General features: G+C 52.9%; 1 long non-coding RNA gene across 1 annotated transcript; it reads left to right on the forward strand.

Annotated features, from left to right (window-relative positions):
- Positions 1-91: 91 nt before the first annotated feature.
- Positions 92-4,295, forward strand: LOC134473274 (uncharacterized). The gene is made up of 3 exons (XR_010043461.1): positions 92-2,837; positions 3,853-3,927; positions 4,012-4,295. It is a non-coding gene; the product is annotated as an uncharacterized LOC134473274 (long non-coding RNA).
- Positions 4,296-8,472: the final 4,177 nt, after the last annotated feature.

The raw sequence follows: 8,472 nt of genomic DNA on the forward strand, positions 1-8,472 counted from the left end.
CTCCCCAGCCGGCATGCGGTGCAGGCCCCCTGCCTGCCATCCGTCCGTCCCTCTGTCCCTCCATCCGTCCAAAAGATACTTACTAAGCACCTACTAGGTACTAACCCCGAGCCGCCGAGGGTGAGGGTAGATCGTGTGGACGCAGACGCCTTCCAGAGTCGAGGTTCTTTTGAATCCTGGAGCAAACGCGGATTTCTGAGGAGCCGCGCAGGTTTGGCGCAGGGCCAGGGTATCCGTGCGCCCTCGCTTTGAGCTGGGGGGTCGGGCACGCGGAGACTGGGACAGGAAGGTGAGCGACGTGAGGGGAAGCGTGGGATGCTGACGCCGCCCCATCATATGGGGGCCTTCGCGTTTACCAGCACCCGAGAAGGCCCGGTCACCCGCTAGGTTCTCACTGCGCTGGGCCGCTGCCCTCCCCTGTGCAGCAGAGCCTATGTGGCAGGTGGGGGCGCCGATGAGGCTCGGTGGGGACATCTCCTTCCTCTTGGGCTCAGGAGGGTGCAGCCTAACTCGCCAGGAAGGATTTTATTGTGGTGTCAAAGCAGTGGCCACAAGCCACAGAGACCTTTATTGAGCGCTGGCAGTGATGCTCCTGCCTCTGAGAAACTCATTTGCACACATTATTTGATTTCACCTAAATTTAAATATCTGCGTGCGGCTGGTGCCTGAGGCTCTTTCTTTCCCCATGTGTAGTTTTACACAGTAATAGACCAAAGCCCCGTTAATAATACTCAGCCAGTCTTCCTGTGCAACCTCTAATCCTCTCCTCCAGGCACGCTGTCTCCTGCCCTAATTACGCTGACCTCTCCCTCGGAGGATTTTTTCGAGTCCCCGAAACAAATCTTTCTTGAGCACCTACTTACTGTGTGTGAGAAATGGCGACCCAAAGCTGCACTGGACGTCAGCCCCCTACATGAGGGGAGGAAGGCCCCGCGGCTGTGTATTTGATCACACCAGTGTTTGGGGGCAAAGCCTGAAGCTTGATGGAGACCCTTCGGCTCTTGGATTACGGTGGACGGGTAGCTCAAGGCAGAGCTGAGATTGGGGGCCAGAGGGAGAAGCCCAGGGTTGGACCCTCAAGGGTTCCACAGGCACCAGGTCTAAGGTGTGGCCATTCAGCCTGTGTGTAGCTATGGATCCTGCAAGTTGCCCTCTGTGGAGCTCGGAGTGGGGGGGACAGAGATGATCAACAAGGAACACACAAGCAACAGCTTTGGGTTGGCGACTCGGAAACTACTGGAGAAAGCGGGGGAACATGTCCACCCGTGCTCTGCTTCTGTACCAAAACGGGAGAGAGGCTGAATGAAAGGGCTCAGAGATGGAGGGAGGAGGCCATGGCTCAGCCCAGGCCACCACCCTGGAGGCCAGTGGCTCTGGGAGCAGAACACCGATGGTGCACCAGCCCAGGGTGCCAGCATGAGGGTGGCAATAGAAGCTCATTGCACCCTGAAGTCCCTTCTCCCCACTTCCTGGTCAAGGATTCTAATGCTTGCCTGACTCAGTTTGGCAAGAGCTGTGGCCAGAGAAGGGGGCTTCCTAGTGACAGGAGGGAGGATGGCTGTGCCCTCAGTCAGGGTCACTCAGCAAAGGCTAGAGGCAGTTTCCACCCTGCACCCATTGCATGAGCTCCCAGGGAGGGGCTCAAGGTAGGACGGAGGCTTCGATGTCCCCTAGGCGCGCCCCTGACAGCCGAGGCCTCTGGTATCTGGGAATGATGTGAGCGAGCTCAAGGGGAAAAATAATCTGCTTTCTGCAAAGTATAAACCAAAGCAGATTTAATGAGTTCAGTTTCATTTCAGCTGCTAAGAATGCACACTAAATAAGAGTAGCACAGATGCAATAAAAGTTTCTTTATCTGTCATGGGGACATTCGCAGCAAACCCCGTATGGCTGATACAGGCTGTGTGTCTGTGTGAGTAGGTTGGTATTTTCCTATCATAGCTTCATGGTCCAAGCTGACAGCTAAGGCTCCTGCCATGACAAATACATTCCAAGGAGCCTGATACTGCAAGGACTGAGGGAGGAACAAAGATCAGGTTGGCTTCAGAACCAGTGTAGCAGCACATTTCTGTAATCCCAGCACTCAGGAAGCTGAGGCAGGAGGATTGCCTTGAGGCCAGCCTGAGCTACACAGGGAGTTCAAGGCCAGCTTTAACTACATAGCAAGACCTTGTCTCAAACCCCTCACATCTAAAGTTATATGGGCTTGAGATAGTTTTTTTTTTTTTTTCCTTTTTTGCAGTACTGGGGATGGAACCCTTGTGCATGCTAGGTAAGAGCTTTGTCCCTGTTCTACTTCCCCTAGCCCTGACTTCAGATTTCATAACATTGACATTTGAGTTAAGAAAAAGTTCAAATTGCTTAAAAATATCAAAGACCTGAGTGTAGTGATGTACACCGTAAGGCAGGAGGATTGCCACAAGTTCAAGGCCAGTCCGGGCTATATAGCGAGCTCCTGCTGGAAAAAATACCAAAGAGGAAAAAAAAGTAAAGTGTCAAAGAAAAATAGCTTCGAACCCAGATTTGGATTTCCAGAAAGGAGATAAAACCAGAAAGGTTGTAATTCATAGCTCCTCTTTAAAAACACTTGGTGGGGAAGCACTCCACAAAGAAGAAAATACACTAGCAGTGCCCAGCAACAATGGCAGGGAAGAGGTGAAATCAAGTGTCTAAATCCACCACACTGGGCGGTGCTGGCCAGGCCCACCCCCAGCCCCACCCTGCCCCAGCCTCGTCCCTTTTATGAGCATAGAGTCGAGGTTATGATCTTGCCCAGGAAGTGGTGAGGAGGGGCAACCAGGTCTCCGCAGCTGGCTGGTGCCAGGGCAGTGGTGGAGGTGGGTGTCACAGGTACCCCAGTCCCCTTTCACCTGGTTGGCACCTGGGGGAGGAGGCCTGGGGGTCCTCAGAGTCTGCACTGGCCCCTACTGCTCTGCAGCACGGACAGGCTCAGGAAGGGGCCGGCACCTTAGGGCCTTGCCACATTGCCAGTGGGCAGAAACAGTGCAGCAGAGCCACCGAGAGGCCTGGTAGGGAAAGGGAGCCTACCCTGTCCCTTCACCTCTGTGAGTACCAGAAGACAGAAGCAGACGCGGGAAAGACCTTGTGACAGTGATCCAAACCCAACCACTGCGCTCTTTCTTTATTCTCTGGGCTCCACACATCCGGCTAACAATTGCCAAACCTCCCAGCCATGGTGGGGGGCAGGTCGGGATGTTAAACAAAGACTGGAATCCGGGCTGGTGCAGTTTGCCTTTATTGTGCTGTGTGTACACAGCCAAGGCTCTGGTATGAAATTAACAGAAAATGACAAGGACCTTAGAAAGGGAAGAAGATTTTGATTTAAGAAAAAGTTCAAATTGCTTTTGCACCAGGAACAGTGCCCCCCACCCCCGCCCAAGCTGGCACAAGGCAGGCGGCTGCTCAGGTGGGGACTGAGCCAGAGATTGGGATTTTCCGGTCTTGACCTAGTTTGCTGGCTCCTTTGTGTTCTCCCACCCTGGTACATGGGATTGAACCCAGCCTGTGCACTGAGTTATAGACTTCAGCCCTTTATCCTTTTGGTTCGTTTTTGCTTCTGTTGTTCCTGCTTAGTTGCCTGGGCTGCTTATAAATTTGCCATCCTCCTGCCTCAGCCTCCCAGAGTGCTCCTGGGTTTACAGGTATGTGCCCCTTACCCAGCTACAAGCTGATGTTTGGGCTTCTTTTGTCTTTCCTGGGAAGGAGGTAGGAGTGACACAGGTCGGTGAATCCTCTTCCATTGGCAAGACCCTCCCGTGGCTGACCTCTGATGTACATTATTTTCCGCACCTCAGACTAGCAGAGCTGAGTTTGCTATTCTGTGTTTTTCAGATGTGGAGACTGAGGCTAGGGCAAGGCTCAGTCGCCTGTCTGAATTCACACAGGGGGAGAAGCCAGAATGGCCAGGTAAGGGAAGGCGCGAGGGCGGACTCCTGTCAGCTGGTGACCTACCCCTACCTCATCCACCAATCCCCCCTCACCCTATTTCAGCCTCTTCTGATGCCAACCTGGCTACCTCCTGAATGACAGAGGCGACCTTGGAGGTCCTGTGGGACTGCAGCTGAAAAAGACAGGCAGAGGAGCTTCTGCGACTCCCTGGGTCCCTGCACGTTCTTCATGGAAGTAGGTGGAAAAGCTGGGTGTGGCAGCACACATCCGTGATCCCAGCATTTGGGAGGCTGAGGCAGGAAGGTCACTATGAATTCGAGAGTAGCCTGGGCTACATAGCAAGACTCTGTCTAAAAAAAAAAGCAATAAAGTTGATGGCAAAGTGATGAGCACAGTGACCATGTCATCTGGAGGTATCCTGGTGCCCGACCCCATGAGAGGGAACATCTTGTCACTGCCAAGTACCAGCAGATGTCCCCCAAAGCCATGAAGGCCCTCAGGGGCTCAGTGGTTTGGGAAGGGTGGAGATACTGAGGGGATACCTCTGTGGAGGTCCCCCGTGAGTAGTGAAATCCACAGTGACCCTGAGTTGCACCTGACGCCCTGAGATGGGGTGTGGGATTCTCTGAGTTTTGCCTGGGGTTGGTACTCTCTGGTTACACAGCGCTTTGGACCAGCTCAGGCTGGCGCAGGTCATTCAGTGGAACCTTGGGTCAGTGTTTGGGCTCTGAGCAGCACTATGATTGAAGTGCAAATGTCTGGAAGCGGCTTAGGTTCAGGGATGAAAGCCTGGTCCTCTATTTCCCACGCACCACATGGGGGTCTGCCCTGGGGCCGGACCTCCGCAGATCCAGCTGTGGTGCAGCTTTTCTGGGCGTCAGCAAGGAGGAGACGGTTTTCTCTGGGACGCAGCCTAGCCAAGCTTGCACGTGTGCGCACGCACAGACACACGTGCACACACACACACCGCCTAGGAGGTCAGCCTCCTGCTGCACACTGCACAGAGGGGCTGTCCAGGTCGTGGACTTCAGATCACAGGTACTGCCCCGCTAGATGGTAAAAGTCCACAGTAAACAGTGCTGAGTGCACTGGGCTTACGCAGATGTGGTCACCTTTGCCCTGCGGTCGGCCTGCGCTGGAGGACACAGGTCTGGGGTCTGGGAAGGCCACCTATATCAGAAATGCCTTTCCACGTGGCTCACCTCTGGTCAGGTGGGGGCGCTAAAGAGCCCTGGTGGGGTGGCCGCTGACTAAATGTTCATCTTCATTCCGGGTGTGTGGCCTCCTAGGGCAGCAATGGATCCATCCCTTCTCTCAAACCTAAAGAGGTTTGAGAGCCTAAAGAGGTCACCAAAGCTGTATGTGGTGGCGAAGGCCAGGCCCGTAATCCTAGCGCTTGGGAGACTGAGGGAGGAGGAGTTCTGTGAGTTCAAAGCCAGCCTGAACTTCAGAGCAAGACCCTGTCTTAAGAAAAAATAAAGGGGCGGGGGGTTTAGCTCAACAGCATCAGCGCCTAGCTGGCAAGCATGAGGTCGTGAGTTTGATCCCTGATACAAAAGAAATAAAGAAAATAAAGACTTGGTGGAGCTGAGCACAGGCCTCCCGAGGTCAGGGGTCTATAAGGAGGCGCTGACCCAAACTGGCCCAGAGGCAGCCATGGTGTAGCCAGGAGCTGAATGTGTCAGGCCCTGGTGTAGCTTGCTTATGGCTTGGGCATGTCCCCCAGGAGACCATGCTCTGGACAGTTGGTTACCAGACTGGCAGTGCTGAGTGGGAGACCTCAGAGGCAGGGTCTAAGGGAGGGTGATTCATGCAGATGATTTGGAGCAGGTGAGCTCTCCTGGGAGCAGGCTGTCATGTGTCGAGGCCACTGTGCATGGCACCCTATGCACCCATCTGGTTGCCTCTCCATTTCTCCACCATGTGGAGCCATAGCAGGAGCTCACCAAATCATCTGCACCATGCTTTTTGGACACTTCAGCCACAAGAATCATGAATTGAATAAACCTTTTTACTTTTGAAAGTATCCAGCCTCAGGTGTTTTGTCACAGGGATGCAAAACAGACTGATACAGCCCCTTCCCTTCCTAGGACACACATGCACTAGCACCACCTGAGCTGGTACCCTGAACTATCACCTCTTCCAACTGAGAGTGGGTCAAAGGGTAACACTGCAGATGGCAGACCCAGTTCTTCCTTTTTTTTTTGCATTGTGTAACATAGGCTGGCCTCAAATTCATGTCGATTTTCTTGCCTCAGCTTCATGAGTGCTGAAATTACAGGTGTGTGCCATCACACCTGGCTCCAAGTTCTTCTTCTTTCCAGCCTGTCCCATACACAGTGAGCTGTGTCCCTCACACAGCTCCCTTCTAATGTCTCATGTTTCTGCAGCCAGGGTCCCTGGGTAAAGAGACACAGGAAGTGTTGTGTTGGGGACTAAAACAAGTGGAACTCACAAGGACCTGATGGGGACTGAGGACCACTGAACATTAATCTTCTGACTGCCTTCCTGGCTCAGGCTAGCTGGGCCAGGGCTCTTCCTGCCCAGGGGTGGTGGTGGTGGAGCAGGGCCATCAAGGAGACAGACTCAGCAGGTGTGGGGACTCCAGCACCATTGGGGCCTCCTCTTGCTGTGTCTGATGTGACCGTCTGGTCTGGTCAGAAGACTTTTGGGGTCACAGTGGGAGGCAGCCAGCTTGCTAGGCTCAGGGTGAGGGCAATGGCTGTGTTGCTGCTACCATCGTGACATCATGGCTTCAGGGACAGTGACATCGTTTAGAGGCAGCCAGACACGTAGCACTGGTGAGCTTCCCGCAGTGAAGAAAGAGTTCTCTGCCTGAAGTGACAGTGTGGTTTATGTGATTAAATAGCTGTGTTTAAAATTTGATTCCAGGGCCGGACATGATGGCACAGGCCTGTAATCCCAGCACACAGGAGGCTGAGGCAGGAGAATCACCATGAGTTAGAGGCCAGCCTGGGAACATGGTAAACTGAAGTCCAGCCTGACCTACACGTGAGACCTTGTCTCAAAAAAGTTGATTTCAGTAACTTTAAGTGGCCACATGTGGCCAGTGGCCTCCATCTCAGGGAGTCAGATCTAGAATGCAGGTTGTCTTCTTTCTCTCCCAAGGGTTATCGCCAACCAAGATTGGCCACCAGCTTTCAAAGGTAAGGGTACAGGGTTGCTGGCTGCAGTGACACTGTGGGCTGAGGTGCAGCTGCTGTGATTGGCTGAGACTCAGCCATTTGTTACAAAAGTTTCTTCCTAAATTAGGCTTCTGGTTAGCTTACCCCCTAAGTTAAATTGCAGCTGTCGTGTGACCACGCAGGTACTCCAGAGGTCACTCACAGAAGAGGCCTCTGAGCTCAGGCCAAGTCCCTAATCAAGGATACAGAGGAAAATCAGGAGAAGAGGGCATGTGGGATGTCCCCTAGGACCCGAAGCACAGGCCCCTCATCCCCGTGAGCTGGGGACCCTCCCGGCCCATGGATGAGTCCAGCCGCTCTGTGTGCCCCTCTGATTGGTGTTTTAATGAGTGAGTTCAAGATAAGCCTGCACTGCATAGCAAAAGCCTGTCTCAAAAAAGAAACCAAAAGAATAAAATTTTAAAAAAAGAGCTGTTAAGCATAGACTCTAAGGCTGAAGGTGTTGCTTTGTGTCCTGGATGGAAGAATTCAGTTGAGACAGAGGAGGCTGAGAACTCTAGGGAGAATTTATTGTAAAGCAGACACTGTGAGACTGGTGCCTGCAAGCTAGAAGGCGGGCAGGGCTGTGAAGACGTCTGCCCTGAGCGCCAGTTTGAGTTACTTTTGTCCCGATGCTTATCACCATGTTACTTAAAAGTTGGTCAGGAATTGTACAATGTCCTCTAACCCCCATAGCCTCAGGGCTTTAGCCACATAAGAAATTTACAGAAGAGGAGCTCTTGATCTAAACCAGGTCCTGGCCCGAGGGAGGGCGGTCTCGAAGAATCTGCTTTCCTCCTTGGGCAGGAGGATTTGGACAGCCAGGAACGGTGACCCTCGTTCTGGAGTTGGGGGGCCAGATGTCAGAAGGTGTGTGACAGTGTGTCACCTTACGCAGGTAGGATGTGTGGTAGGATTGCTTCAGGGCTAAGCTTTACAAAATGCTTACAAATGGATTCTACACCAACTCCATTTATAACCGGTAGTGGATATTATTATTATTATTATTTTGAGGCAGGGTCTGGCTGTGTGGTTTAGATTGGCCTCAAATTCACGGCAGTCCTCCTGCATCAGCCTCTCAAGAGCTGGGATTACACGTGGACACCCCCACACCCCGCTTGCACACTATTTGGTTGCACACTTCTCCCTTTGTCCCTCAGGCCTGCTAATGTCTGACAGTATGATGCGACACTTCAGTTTTTTAGAGAACAGACATATTGCATGGGAGGCTCCCGTTGAAAAGCGGAAACTCCGGTTACACATACTTGGTGTAAGCTCCTGTAGAATCTGGGGAAAGCGTTTTGGTGGGGTGCGAGGGTGCAGAGAAGAGAGAAGGACTATTCCGGGCTCTCTCAATTCTTCCTCCCTGATGCCCTGG

The sequence above is a fragment of the Cavia porcellus genome, unplaced genomic scaffold (genome assembly GCF_034190915.1).
Source record: "Cavia porcellus strain 051 isolate PalLab524CR breed Dunkin Hartley unplaced genomic scaffold, mCavPor4.1 scaffold_26, whole genome shotgun sequence".
Lineage (NCBI taxonomy): Eukaryota > Metazoa > Chordata > Mammalia > Rodentia > Caviidae > Cavia > Cavia porcellus.